A 16,217-nucleotide genomic window follows, 5' to 3' on the forward strand; every position below is an offset into this window, starting at 1 on the left:
GGGGGGGGAGGAGAAAGGGATTACAAAACACAGAGTAAGGAGGTAAACAGGTAGACAGAATCAGAATAGGAAGCAAATACTCAAGTATAGCATTAAGCTAACGGGAAGGAAAACACCAAAAACAAAGATAATCCTGTCATTTTAACCACAAACTCACAACACAAGATGGAATAAGATGTCAGAAAAACAACTTAGGAGGTGACGAGGAAAGGGACTGAATCGGTTTAGACTAAGGAAATAAGAGGCCATTAGAAAATTGACCATCTTATACATGAGATTCTGAATACAAACCTCAGGGTAACCACTAAACAAATAAGCAGAAAAGAGACACAAATAATAAATAAGCAGAAAACAAAGAAACACATTATAAAAAACTACATAATTCAATGGGTAGACCAAAACACACAGGACAAGAAACAAAGGAAATGCAGGAAAACTGGAAAACAAGTAATAAAATGACAGAATTAAGCCCTCATACACCAAGAATTACCCTAAACGTAAATGGATTGAATTCTCCAACAAAAAGACACAGAATGGCGAGATGGAAACAAAAAAACAAGACCCAGCAATATCCTGACTCCAGGAAACACAAGTCAGCTCCAATGACAAATACAGGCTCAGAGTGAAGAGGAGGAAGACGATACTCCAAGTTAATGGCAAACAAAAGAAAGCAGGTGTCACAATACTTATATCAGACAAAGACGACTTCAAGATAAGACAGGTAAAGAGAGACAAGGAGGGGCAGCATATAATGATCAAAGGGACAGTCCATTAAGGAGAAATAAGACATAAATATCTATGCACCCAACATTGGAGCACCAAAGTTCATAAAGCAACTATTAACAAATCTAAAAGAAGATAATAACAACACACTAAAAGTAGGGGACCACAACACTCCACTCACATCAATGGATAGATCATCCAGACAGAAAATCAACAAGGAAACAATGGAATTAAATGAAAAGCTAAACCAGTTGGACTTAATACACATATACAGAACACTCCATCCAAAAAACAGCAAAATACATGTTCTTCTCAAGTGTGCACAGAACATTCTTAAGGATAAACCATATGTTGGGAAATAAGGCAAGCCTCAATAAATTTAAGAAAATTGAAATAATAATAAGCAATCTTTTCTGATCACAATGCTATAAAGCTAGAAATTAATTACAAAAGTTGAGAAGGGGACAAATATGTGGAGACTAAACAACAAGCTATTGAACAAACAACGGATCATTGAAGAAATTAAAGGAGAAACAAAAACTATCTATTGTGGAGGCATAGTAATACCTGCAGACTTGGAAGATGTCTAGGGATCTAGGTTCTGAACACAGCGGTAGTACCATTTATACCATTTATGCAGTCTCTCTGGGGTCTTAGTTTCTTCATTTGTAGAAGAGGCACAAAAACCACCTCTTGGGAGAGAGAATGGGTGAGTTCTATTTTGGACAGGCTAAGTTTGAAGGAACAGTCAAGACTGAAGCATGGTGAATGGAGGGAACTTAGAGCTCTGGCAATGCAATCTTTTTATCTTAAGATAATGCAACTAAGGGTCAGAGATATCTGATTGCCCAAAGGCTCATAATTATTCAGAAATACAAGTTTTAGATTTCCTGGGTTCCAATTCAGCCCTCTTAGCATTACATCAAGTTGCCTTACAGGCAAATGAAAATAGCCTGAGTGAGAGGTCAGGATTTGGAGATGTTCTATTTTGGGCACTCAGAGAACGGGCAGAGGTTACAAAGATATTCTATAGTAAAATTACAACAGTCTAGAAAAAGAAAAAAAGAAAGCCCATGTGGCAAAAAAACACAGGATGTAGCAGAGGATGGTTTTGATCATAAGATAAACAGGAAGCAACTAAAACAGCCTGATAAAACTATCATTCAAGAGCACCTTTTAAGCACATTTTAGACAAGATGGATGGACCCTTCAGATAATATTATGTATATAGGAGCAAAATATTTCATACAAATAATTCATATGATAAATATAGATAAAATCTTTAGAGATATAACCGCAAGTAATTGTTCAAATTCTTTACCTACTTTCATAATGCCTCCCATCTGACTTCTGAATTGTTAAATGAAATTGTTTGGAGGTAATTTACAGTAAGGAACAAAGTCTATCTGATAGCTATCCAAGACAGCAGGAAACAAAGTAAATACATTAACAGAATCATAATACAGACAATACTCAGCAGAGTTTTTACTTTGGGACAAACAGTAAAAGAAAAATCACATATTTATAGTCATTCAGGCTCAGAATTCTTTATTCTACAGGAAACAAAGAGCCAACCCAAGTGCACACCAATCCACAATCTGAAAACATCAACTAATGTGTGGAATTCCTAGCACTAAAAGATGGGCTGGGGCTGGCCCCTTGGCCAAGTGGTTAAGTTCACGCGCTCTGCTTCGGCGGCCCAGGGTTTCGCCGGTTTGAGTCCTGGGCGCGGACATGGCACCACTCATCAGGCCATGCTGAGGTGGCGTTCCGCGTACCACAACTAAAAGGACCCACAACTAAAATATATACAACTATGTACTGGGGGTCTTTGGGGAGAAAAAGGAAAAATAAAATCTTAAAAAAAAAAAAAAGGCTTTTCCTCTACTTCTACAACTCTGCTGTATTAAAGTAAAATAAAAACCCAGGATTCTTCCACAGTGTTTTGTCTCTACTGTTTAAAGAAAAGACAAATAACAGATTTTGAACCTGACACAAATTTTCTCCCATTCAAGTTTTAAGGTGAAATCCGGAAACCTAACTTCCACATCTTACATTAAATCGCCTGCTGCAAACCCAAGAGGATGCTGCACCCTGATGGATTCCACCGTCATTTCAGTCTCCTAAAAGCTGTTCAACTCCCACATTTTGCTGAGAGTCTAAGAATTTTTGCTTAATAGAAACTGAGAAGGATTTTTTTAAGCTTTGGATTTTTAAAAGATGAAACAGTTTCTTAATAATGCTTTCCCACCCTCAATTTCCTCTTCCCCCAAATCTAAAAGGAATAGAGTACTAAGATAAATGCAGAACCAGTCTGTGGAGGAATACATAAACCAAGATGCTGCATGACGTGACTGAGACGTATGTAGAAAGTTCTCCTGTAGGGGCCGGACCCACGGCCTAGTGGTTAAGATCAGCACGTTCTGCTTCGGTGGCCCAGGGTTCAGTTCCCAGGCATGGACCTACATCACTCGTTGGTGGCCATGGTGTGGGGGCAACCCACATACAAACTAGAAGAAGATTAGCACAGATGTCAGCTCAGGGCGAGTCTCCCTCAGCAAAAAAAAAAAAAGTTCTCCTGCAAAAGCAAGCACGGAGCACTGGGTGAACAGTGAGGTGGGTGGCTGGCAACAGGAATCTCTTGCCAATAAAATGCCATGGTTCTCCAAATCTGGTTTACTACACTAAGAGCAAAAACTGCAGGAAATAAGGAGAATACTCAAGAGGCCAGCTTAGGGAAATTTAAGCCAATTGACTAAAATCTGTTAACACCATCTACATTATTTGTGGTCCACCTGATCTGCCTACAAATTGGTACAGATTGTTGTCACCTATTTTAAATTATCAGCAAACAACGTATTGTTAAAATTACTGACTTTTAACACCTAAATAATTACTTAACTAGAAACTCCGCAAGTTTTCAGATTGGCATGTGGCACTATTTTAGGAGGACTCATCTAACAGATGACAAAATTCATGCCCAGAATGAGTAAGAGAAGCACAGAAAAGAGTCTGTTAGTATACTAGGTAAACAGTATCAAGTCTCAGATCAAAAGACAATTACTTTGAAATATAAACTTAATACCCATCATCTCCCACTTATATTACATTATATTTACACTACTTATTCCAGGGCTTGTTTCCATCATCAGCACAAGCACTAAGAACCAGCTGTAGTGATGTAAGACTGTTCTTGAGGGGCTGGCCTGATGGTGCAGCAGTTAAGTTTGCACGTTCTGCTTCAGTGGCCCGGGGTTTGCCAGTTCGGATCCCAGGTGCAGACCTATGCACGGCTTGTCAAGCCATGCTTTGGCAGGCATCCCACATAAAAGTAGAGGAAGATGGGCACGGATGTTAGGTCAGGGCCAGTATTCCTCAGCAGAAAAGAGGAGGATCGGTGGAAGATGTTAGCTCAGGGCTAATCGTCCTCAAAACATGAAAAAATAAAAAAATTTTTAAAAAAAGATTGTTCTAGATACAGATGACCAGTTTGGAGGACAGCAAATTTCCAAACTGCCACTCTGGAGTATATGTGCAGAATGAGATTCACACCTTCAATCACAAATACCCTTTTTTTAAGATGCTAAAACTGCAAAAGAATCCCTTTATTGGTGGCATAGTATAAGCCCAGGCTAGTAATAAAATGAAGTCAACAAAACTCAGGAAACTCTCTCATTAGCCTGGATGTGAGAGTATCAATTCTTAAAGGCTCAAGAGAATCCTAAAGGAGTTGGTGACAAAGCTGCACGTTACACAGACAAGTATAATACAGGCAGCCCTCAATCAGAGGAATACAAAATAATAACCGTCCAGAGGGCCAAGGGACCACATCAGATTCACCTTTGGGTATACATATATAATAAATAGCCATACATTGGTGGGTGAGCACATGGACTGAATTTATAACTGAAAGGGCCCACTGGCTAGTTTTACCACTCACAATATTTTCTTCCCACTTCCCTCAAATGACTTAAGGGTCAAAAAACATAAGGAGACAATTTTTGCAAGGGAATCACTCTAAGTTCTCAGCTTTCTGTTACATGTTTGTGTACGTCTTGCCCTGGCCAAAGCCTCTCTAGATACAAGAGTACCAGGGGCCGCTGAAAGTGCAGAAACAATCTCATATCCTACTTATGTGGAGGTATCAAGCTCTGTACACAAAAGTAGGTAATTCCAAGTCTATTACTGGTATTCACTTTAATTTGACTTCACAACAATTGGGCTTTAAAGCTAATTTCGCTTTAAAATTCACCCTAAATTCTACACACAGTGTAACGCCTGAGTTTCTTAGCAACCTTTGCTTTCTAGGAATGTGACTCCCATCTAGATTTCACACGCATCTCCTGGATCCAGGTTCAACTCCCAACTTGGTGGATTCCTCGGATTCTGCACCCAGAGTTACCTACCTCTGGTAACAAACCAGGGGCTGATCTGCTTCTGCTTGCAGCTTTTAAAAGCCACACAGTGAATCTCTCCTATCATCACCAATTCCTGACCCAAACATCGATGGCTCCCATTATCATTAAACCTTACAGGAGAGTTACCACTTTGGATGTCCAAATCTCTTAGCCAGCAAAAAAGGGATCTGGTGATTTGTCAGCTGCCACAAGAAGAAGGGTATATCATCACAGAGATAAAAGCAAAGATAATGCTTACAGAGGAAAGCAGTGACATTTTATTTACACCAAGTACAAAGACATATCTGAAAGGCCATAAAAAATCTTAAAAGCTGGCATTCAATACTTGGTAAGAAGAACAGCAGCAAAATGAAGTCTAAGTTGCTCTAGAGAAAGCCTCAGTATTAACAATTTGATCCCAAACGAAAAGAAGGCAGTTTGGCAATTAATATTTTTGCTGACTGAATTAGATACCTATTTTTTGACATGAAGTTGGACAACCGTCAAACATGTATTAAAAAATAAAACCCTGGATTTTTTTCTATTTCCCCTATTCTAAACTGCATCTGTTTTTTAAGTTTTTACTTTTGGAATCAGACAGTATGACACTTGCACTTTTATTGAAGTATAAGATGCATTTAAAAAAACCATAGCTCTTCACAAACTGGTACACCCATGTAACCAGTATCCACATCCAGAAACAGAATATCATTGGCCCTAGGAAAGCCCCATCCCTGCTCCTTTCTGCCAAGGGTAACCACTAGCCTGACCTCCTTCTTCTTCTTCTTTCTTTTTTTTTTGGTGAGGACGACTGTCTCTGATTAACATTTGTGCCAATCTTCTTCTAATTCTACATCTCTAGCATATATAATAAATAAATACCAAGAGAAAATAACTATGGGAAATGAATCCTGAAAAAACATTAATAAATTCCCTATTTTACTGAGTTCTCCATTCTCTAGGTGAATAAGAAAGGTGGGTTTTTTTAAAAATACAGAACGGTAATAAATTCATTTTTTATTCAAGAAAAACTTATTGAAAAGGAAAGACTGCACAGAAGTCAGGAAGATGATTCAGGAAATCTGTTTCTGTTAGAAGGCATGAACATCTTTACTAAAATGTGTTAAGTACTTTAAGAAATTCTCTAAATTTGGGAAAAATTAACCATGCAACAATGATTACCAAAATTGTATAGTGTCAATATTTGATTCTGTAAATAGAATAAATAAAATTAAGAAACATGTCTTTAAACTCATCCTCAGTCTATACCTAGAGAATCAGTCCCTTGAGGCCTTTCTTGTTAAATTTTACCACTGGCACACAACTGCTTAAAGCTTCAAACATAGACTAAAAAACTAGATAAATCCATCTTCTTCAGCTCCTGACCTGAGGAAACTTCGTTAGTTTTGTATAACTCTTATCCCTGTCAATGATATCCAACTGTTCAAAAAATCAGATTGTTAGAACAATGTTCAGATTCTTGAAGATCTAACCATTTTCTTACCCACGCAGATTAACCTTTTATCAGATTAATACAAAACAAACACAATTCAAATATAAAAACATAGATAAAAGTAGATTTTTTTGTGAAAAAACATGACCGCTCAAATTATTTATTCATTGTTCCCATTTGAACTGCCATTGGTGGAAATAATAAATTCACCTGCTAAAGTAAAAACAGAAGGAGGGATGGCAAAAGAGGGGAAGAGTGATTTAACAGTTTGTTAAAATATGAGACACCTCCCTTCAATTAAAAATATCACCTGGCAAAGAGAGAGAGAGAAACTTGGGACAAGGCAATCTATAGTGCCTCCTGTCTTAGTTTTATAATCAAGCCCTATCGTTGCTATTTATCATGATTTGGAGAATCTGAAAAATTGTTATTATGGTATTAGACACTAGCTATATGGTTTTCTGCTCCGAAGATAACCTGAAACTGCGTAGCTAAGATCTAGGTGGCTATTTAGAGAGCAAGCAGCTTGAACTCCAAGGCAAAGAGGGTCCAAAGGCCAGAGCAGTATCCTGTGTGAATCTGACTGCAACCTCAAGCTGTCTGTTAGGTTTCCCTTGTGACTCTTCCATCTATTCTGACCTCATAAATCCCTCTATCTCAGATGATAATACCTCAGAAATCTGGGGGCTGTTTCTGCCTCCATTTAAAGTCAAGTTAAAAGATTCAAAAAAGGTTTTAGAGTAAGAAGGACCTTCCTAAAGGGAAAACCCTACACATTTGCTCCTCCATGTAGACATGTTATGTGTGTGTGTATCTCTATTTACACACAAGCAAACAAAATACATATATATGTACATTATTTATATATGAATATAAATATAGTATCCTCCAGGGCTAGTAGGACAGTACACTTGAGATATTTTTCTAGTAATAGAGACATGATATAACCCACTCTGCCCTTCTGCTAAGAGCAAAAATTCTGCAACCAAACTGTCTGGGTTCAAACCCTAGCCCTTGCCATTAAGCTGTGTGATCAGAGCAAATCACTTAACCTCTCTGCCTTGGTTTCATCATATGTAAAACAGGGACGATAATAACGTGAGGATTAAATAAATTAGCACAAGCAAATTACAAAGTACAGTGTCTGGCACATAGGATATACTATATAAGGTCAAATATTACCGCTCATATTTATACAACAACCATCTAAGTAGAATTACAGGAAAAATATGTGACCATAGCAGTGAGAATAAACGATCTATATGGATTCATGATCCAGTCCCCAACCAAAGGAACCTTAGAACTTCACTATGCTTGGAGCAAGCCCCAATGTAGATAAAAATATTTCAGACATGCATGATAATCTAAAAGCAGGAGTCTAGCTCAAAATCTGTTCCCATAAAACCTTTTAAAGACAACTCATTCAAAAACAAACCAACAGAGGGGCATTTAATTTAGATAAACACACAATTTTTAAATATTATTTTCTGCATGACACTTCTTTTACTAGACATAATCAGAGAAAAAATTACATTGCATAAATGAATTTTCCAGATACCTCAAGAGTTTACTCACAGTTTTTTTTAATTTCTTAATCAAAAATTTTCATTTTATTTTTTTACAAGTTTCACAGTCTTAAAATTTAACAATGAAACAAATGATTCAGGCAACAATCATTAGCAAATGTTAAACTAAGACCTTTAGATGAAGGTAGACAGACCTGGAAACCCAGAGGTTGTCAGAATGTCACCCCATGGATTTTGTTGGTCAATGGGAAAAACACAACTTGACAACAAAGAGCTATACAAACATGAACTCACCAAACAATCTTAGTATACAAAGTAGGACAACCAAATATTATGGTCTTCTATTGTGAACTGGAAGTACAATATATGACCTATGAATAATAAAAAATAGTAACAATTATAAAAATAGTTAAGCCTCCAAATCTAACCACCTGTTTACAGGTAATAAGGAAAAGAGTAACATGTTATATGACACAAGGATACAATCAGCAAAATCCATAATGTGGGGAAGGGAAATGACCCAGTTTCTTCAACAAATAAATGGCATAACCAAAAAAAAAAACAGAAGAGAGAGAAAGAAGGTGAACTATTATAGATTAAAAGGCATTAAAGAGACATACCAATCAAATGCATTAGGTGGGCTTTATCTGGATTGATTCAAAGAGTTAACTGTAAAAAAGTCATTTTTGAGAAAATCAAGGGAAGAGATTCTGTATTAGGTAATATTAAGGAATTAAGTTATAAGGAATTTGTTGGGTATGATAATGTGCTTTTTTATAAAGTTTATATGATAGATATGCATGCTGAAATATTTATAGATGAAATGATAGGTTGTCTGGGATTTTCTTTAAAATATTTTAGGTCAAAAAGGAACTGAGAAGGGACATATAAGACAAGAATGGCATGAAGACTCGTATTGTTCTCTCTACTTTTATGAGTGTTTGAGATTTTTCCATAATAAAAATTTTTTTAAAGGTTAAAGGAAAGAAGAGACAGGAATTCATAACCAAATCTAAGTTTGGCCACCATCCACAAGGCATGGAAAACTACAGAAAGCCTGGATGTAAAATAAACTCAAAAGAAGCTGAGAGTAGTGGCCTCTGAAGACTGTGTGTGAGATACGTTGGGCAGATTTCTTCTGTCAGCAGAAATTCTCTCTACAACATTCATACGGAGGTGTGCTTTCCATTAGACAATGTTCTACTACCAAGGTGTAAACCAGCTGTCTTGATACCAGACTGAACTCTTCCAGCCTCTTTACCATGAGAAAAGCTATTCAAGGAAACTGACACCCAAAAAGTATATTTTTTAAGAAGATGTATACACTTCCAAGTCTTTAGCAGTTTGTCTCTTTCTACTTTTCAGTTTTTCCAACATTTACATAAATATTTATATATATTTGTGTGTGTATATGTGTGCGAGGAAGATTGGCCCTGAGCTAACGTCTCTTGCCAATCTTCCTCTTTCTGCTTGAGGAAGATTGACCCTGAACTAACATCTGTGCCAATCTTCCTCTACTTTATGCGGGATGCTGACACAGCATGGTCTGACGAGCAGTGCTAGGTCTGCGCCAGGAATCCAAACCCACGAACTCCAGGCCTCCAAAGCAGAATGTGCGAACTTAACTGCTATGCCCACCAGGCTGGCCTCTAAATAAATATTTTTGTACAAGTTCAAGAAATAATCTTTAGTACAATAAAAAAAATCATTGTTGTTTAAATAAACTTCCCTTCTTCCAATCCCTTCTCTGTCTCCACTGTTCCTAACATAGTTCATGCTGTGCTATCATCACCTCATACTTGGTATCAGAGTAGTTAAAACGTTGACTGATTATACCACAGATTTACAGGTAAAATATATCACCGCCCATTTCCTTCCAAAACTTAAAAAACATATGAATAATTATCTTAGCCCCACATATAACAGTAGCATACTGCATTTACAGAAGAGGGTCCTGCTAAAATGTCATAACCACTAATCTAATAAAGGGGTTCAGTAACACAGACACCAGGGCTATGGAAAGAATAATTCTCTTTGATGTGTAACTGTGTTTTGTACTCTTTATTGTTAGGTAAGGAAAACAGTGAATGCAGAATACTGCACCTTACCAGCCTTAATATTTTCCCTAGAGCTGTCTGCCAAATATTTTGAATAACTCTCACCAGGTTATCGTCAACTTTCTATGATTCCCTCTGGGCTGTATACATTTATTGAACAAGATTTGCTCAATAATGATGGTAAAATGGAAGAGACACTAAAAACGAACAATAATAAATGATGCCTAAAGGTAAGGATGGATATAGTTTTAACAAATAATTGAAAATGAGCTGTAAGATGAAGTAGCTTTGGTCCTAGGGAAAGCTAATCTGGGAAACCTATTTCTGTATTGATCTTCTTCCCCTTGGAATAGGATACACTGATCTAGGGTAAGAGAGAACTACACATTCCACTGTTGCTAGCAAGATAGAAATTAATTGGCTCTGCTCCCTTTCTGTTGTTAATATTCCGAGTAAAGGGTACTTCCTTAATTAATACAGAAGTAGTTAATATTTATCCACAGTGAGATAAATGGTTTTTGAATATTAAAAGTCCTCCTACTGAAAGAATTTAGCTTTTAAAAACTTAAAACTGGATTTGCCTAACATGTATTGTTAATTATAATTAAGGGGGGTCAGCCCTGTGGTCAAGTGGTTACGTTCTCACACTCTGCTTCGGTGGCCCAGGGTTTTGCCAGTTCAGATCCTGGGCGTAGGCCTAGCGCTGCTCGTCAGGCCATGCTGAGATGGCGTCCCACATGCCACAACTAGAGGGACCTACAACTAGAATATACAGTTATGTACTGGGGGGCTTTGGAGAGACGAAGAAAAAATAATTCAGAAACTGGAATGCAGCAACTAACAGTTATTGCATTATTTTTCCTTATCATCATAATAATCTCATGAGATATGGACTATTATTATTCCCATTGTACAGATGAAGAAACCAAAGCACAGGGATACTAAGTAACTTGTCAAAGAAATATTATTGATGATGGAATAATATCATCATCATCACTACTCAAAAGTGTTTTAGGGATAAACAGAAAAAGCAAAGCTATTAATTAGTAACTTATTCCAAAATCTATTAGCATCTTTAAATCTTGTGAAGAAATATTTGCTGAGCATCTACTGCGAGCACAACATTGTGCTAGCTACTTACTAAAGGACATAAGAAGAGAAGCAGAAGGCAGCTATTCCCTCTCAAAATCTCACTGTCAAGGTAGGGAGACAAAATCTACATATAAAAGAAGTAGAGAAAAATGTGCGTCTTCCCCATGTAAGAGCTACCTCCTCATAAATTCATCTGTGGCCAGCCTTCACTTCTCATCCTAGTGCATTTTTTAGATACATTATAGTTGACTGTGGAAAAAGAGAAACATCTTCCCACCTATGGTTGGGGGGGGGGGGGCACGGCAGCGTGGACTTCTGGCTAAGGAATAAAAATCATTCAATAATCTCAATTTAATTCTAACCAAAGACTTATGCCTAAAATGTAGGTAAAAGACCACAGAGATCCTAATATGAGTAAGACATTCTATCTACTTTTAGGGAACCACAGCCTAGTGAGAAAAGACAAACCTGCTAACAAACGTCATTTGGTGTAGAAGACAAGAGAACTAAGGAAGAGTTTCAGATACAGTGGGAGCAGAAATAAAGGAAGAAGCAACTACAAGGGGAAGTCTTGATAAGGTGATTCCTAGGGATGCTACAAAAAGAAAAGTAGGGGCTGGCCCCATGGCTGAGTGGTTAAGTTTGTGTGCTCTGCTTCGGTGGCCTGGGGTTCATTGGTTCAGACCCTGGGTGTGGACCTATGCCACCGCTAATCAAGCCATGCTGTGGCAGCATCCCACATAGAAGAACTAGAATGACCTACAACTAGGATATACAACTATGTACTGGGGCTTTGGGGAGAAAAAAAAAAGAGGAAGATTGGCAACAGATGTTAGCTCAGGGCCAATCTTCCTCACCAAAAAAAAAAAAAAAAGGAAAGGAAAAGTAAGATAGAGAAATGTGAAATTTTATAATAAATAAGAATAGTAAGATTATGCTCTTAGTCCTAGAATAGGTCCCAAATAGTCTACATACACAAATGTGATGACTTCCCTCCCCCAAAAACCTACCCCTAATGCAAGAGTAGTCTCAATATCAATATTTAATGTCCACCTCAGTCCCTACTATTCTGCAATAATGTCTGGTAACAGATCAAAAATTACAAGATATACAAAGAAGTAAAGGAGTGGGGTGAAGGGAAGACAAAGCAATCAAGAGAATTAGACTGAGAGATGACCCAGATGTTTATCAAATAGTGAATTAAAAATAACATGATTAACATGTTAAAGAATTTAGCAGACAATATGCATGAACACATGGTAAATTTCAAGAGAAAGATAAAATACGTAAGAAAGAGTCAGACAAATGCTATCTTTTTTTAAGGTACCAGAGATGAAAAAAAAAATTCTTTTCATGGACTTACCAGAACACACAACATAATCAAGGAAGGAATCAATGAACTTATCACACTAGAAATCACCCAAACTAAAACACAAAGAAAGAAAAATGTGGGGGGGGGGGGACACAGAAAGAACATTGAAAAGAGCTGTGGGATATGATCAAATAATATCATATACATGTAACTGGAGCCCCAGAAGGGGAGAAGGGCAACAAAGCAGAAACAATGTTTGAAGAAAAGATGGCTGAGAACTTTCCAAAAATAAAGTCAACAAATCACAGATTCCAGACGCTCAGAGACCCCTACAGAATAAATATAAACAAGTAAACAAACAAATAAATACAATAAAGAATACACACCAGGATACTTCATAGTTAAACTGCTAAAAATCAAAGATAAAATTTTAAATATAGTCAGAGGAAAAAGACATTACCTTCTCAGGGGGAAAAAAAAAATTTCAGCAGACTACTCATCAGAATTTATGCAATCCAGAAAATAGAGAAGTGACATCTTTTAAGTATTGAAAGGAGAGATAAAACAACTTCATGACCCAGAATTCTACAGTCAGCAAAAGTATCTTTCAAAAACGAAGGCAAAATAATGGCTTTCAGACAAACAAATAATTCAATGTCAGCACACTTGCCGTACAAGAAATGGTAATGGAAGTTCTTCAAGTAGAAGGCATATGATACCACACAAAAATGACGATCTACAGGGGCTGGCCCCGTGGCCGAGTGGTTAAGTTCGCGCGCTCCGCTGCAGGCGGCCCAGTGTTTCGTTGGTTCGAATCCTGGGCGCGGACATGGCACTGCTCATCAGACCACGCTGAGGCAGCGTCCCACATGCCACAACTAGAAGAACCCACAACAAAGAATACACAACTATGTACCGGGGGGCGTTGGGGAGAAAAAGGAAAAAATAAAATCTTTAAGAAAAAAAAAAAAAAAAAAAAATGACGATCTACACAAAAAAGTTAATAGCTCTAGAAATGATAAAAATGGAAGTAAAGATAAAATACCTTTTTCCCATATTTTTAATCATTATAAAAGATACATAGGTCTAAAGCAAAAATAGTCACAATATTGCGGAATTTATAAAATATATAAAAGTAAAATGTATGACAACAATATCACAGAATGGAAGGGAAAAACTAGAAGTATACTGTGGTGTTAGGGTGTTATACTGTATGCGAAATGTGAGGTAGTATAACATCATATGAAGGTAGACTGTGATGTATACTGTAAACCCGAGGGCTACAACTAGATTTTTTGAAAGACGCATAACTGGAGCCAGCCCCATGACCAAGTGGTTAAGTTCATGCACTCTGCTTAGGGGCCCCGGGTTTCACCGGATCGGTTCCTGGGCACGGACACAGCACCACTCACCAAGTCATGCTGAGGCAGCATCCCACACGCCACAACTAGAAGGACCCACAACTAAAAATGTGCAACTTGGAGCTGGCCTGATGGCACAGTGGTTAAGTGCACATGTTCTCCTTTGGCGGCCTGGGGTTCAGTGGTTCGGATCCCAGGTGCAGACATGGCAGTGCTTGGCAGACAATGTGTGGTAGGCATCCCACATATAAAGTAGAGGAAGATGGGCAAGGATGTTAGCTCAGGGCCAGTCTTCCTCAGCAAAAAGAGGAGGATTGGCAGCAGTTAGCTCAGGGCTAATCTTCCCCCCCCCCCCCCAAAAAAAGCAACTATGAACTGGGGGGATTTGGGGAGAAAAAGGAAAAATAAAATCTTTAAAGAGGCATAACTAAAACACCAATAGTGGAGATAAAATGGAATTTTAAAAACCCTCAATCTGTAAGGAAGAATAAAAAGAGGAAAGGGAGAACATATCAGATGGGACAAATAGAAATCAGCTAGCAAGATGATAGCTTTAAACTCAACTATATCAACAATTACAATAAATTTAAATGGTCTGAACATCCCAATTAAAAGGCAGAGATTGGGCTGGCCCCATGGCCAGGTGGTTAGGTTTGCACACTCTGCTTCAGCAGCCTGGGGTTTCGCCAGTTCGGATCCTGGGTGCGGACATGGCACTGCTCACCTAGGCCATGCCAAGGCAGCGTCCCACATAGCACAACCAGAGGCACTCACAACTAGAATATACAACTATGTACTGGGGGACTTTTGGGGAAAGAAGAAAAAAAAAAAAGAAGATTGGCAACAGATGTTAGCTCAGGTATTAATCTAAAAAAACAACGGCAGAGATTATCACAAGATCTAGTTATGTTTTCTATAAGAAATCCACTTGAAAGACATAGATAGGCTAAGAGTAAAATGACCGAAAAAATATACTATGAAAATATTAATCAAGAGAAAGCCAGAGAGACTACATTAATATCACACAAAATAGACTTCAGTAGAGGGAATATTAAAAGAGGGAGAACCATTCACAATGTTAAAGGAGTTAATTCATCACAAAGATATAACAATCCTTAATATATATGCACCTAACAACAGAGCTTCAAAGCACATGAAGCAAAAACTGACATAACTCAAAGGAGAAGCATCTATACATGTACATTATATATTATGCAATTAATATTTAATATACAATTATACATATTATAGTTGGAGGCTCTTTCCTCTTTCAATGAAAGACATTCCTCTTTCAGTAATCCATAAAACAAAAACCTGTAAGGATATAGAAGATATGAATAACACTATCAGCTAACGACCTAACTAATATTTACAGAACACTCCACCTTACGAGTGCAGAATATACATTCTTTTCAAGCACACATGGGACATTCACCAATATAGTTTATATTCTTGGCCATAAAACAAATCCCAACAAACTTAAAAGACCTAAACTTACACCAAAGTATATTCTCTGACCATAAAGTAATTCAATTTGAAATCACTAACAGAAAGATACATTAAAAATCCACAAATATTGGGCTGATTGTGTGCTGGCCTTGAAAGAGAAAGCTGATTGTGGCGTTCACTGGAGCAGTAGAGGTAGAGATGATGAGGAAATGTTTATAGTTAGAATTTGTTTTGTATGTAGACACCGCAAGACTTGGATATGGGTTGTGAAATAGAGAGATAAATGAAGGGTAACTCCAAGATTGTTGTATTTTAATGAGGTAGATAAGAGAAAGAGGAGATGTGACCATTATGTAACCCAAGATTCAGAGAGTGTGTGTCTCCCATCCTGTTTGTACTATATCCTAAATTCGCTATCTTCTCCCAAATCTTTCTTTTGGTTGTCACTGTGTACCTTATGTTGATTTAATAAACCGAATACTAAAGCATTTAAAAAAAAAATTCCACAAATATTTGGAAATAAAATACACTTCGAAACAATCCTGGGTCAAAAAAGACATAACAAGGGAAATTAGAAAATATTTTGAATCGAATGAACATCAAAACACAACATATGAAAATTTATGGAATGCAGCTTAAGCAGTGCTTAGAGGAAAGTTTATAGCATTAAAAGCTTATTATTAGAAAAGAAGAAAAAGGCCTGAGATGAATTAAGCTTCCACCTCAAGATATTAAAAAGGAAGACCAAATTAAACCCAAAGCAAGTAGAAGGAAAGAAATTGTAAATAACAAAAATCAATGAAATAGAGAACAGAAAAAAAATAAGAGAAAAATAATGAAATCAAAT

General features: G+C 37.3%; 1 protein-coding gene across 6 annotated transcripts in view; it reads right to left on the minus strand.

Annotated features, from left to right (window-relative positions):
- Window positions 1-16,217, minus strand: part of CHD6 (chromodomain helicase DNA binding protein 6) — a 198,724-nt gene that overhangs the window by 155,216 nt on the left and 27,291 nt on the right. The window contains exon 2 of one of the 6 annotated variants that reach the window (XM_070485938.1): window positions 8,394-8,470. The exons of the other annotated variants lie outside the window; for them this stretch is intronic. The gene's annotated coding sequence lies outside the window, so the exon portion shown is untranslated. The remainder of the gene's footprint in view (window positions 1-8,393; window positions 8,471-16,217) is intronic. 6 annotated transcript variants of the gene reach the window in all.

This window comes from Equus asinus, chromosome 15 (genome assembly GCF_041296235.1).
Source record: "Equus asinus isolate D_3611 breed Donkey chromosome 15, EquAss-T2T_v2, whole genome shotgun sequence".
Lineage (NCBI taxonomy): Eukaryota > Metazoa > Chordata > Mammalia > Perissodactyla > Equidae > Equus > Equus asinus.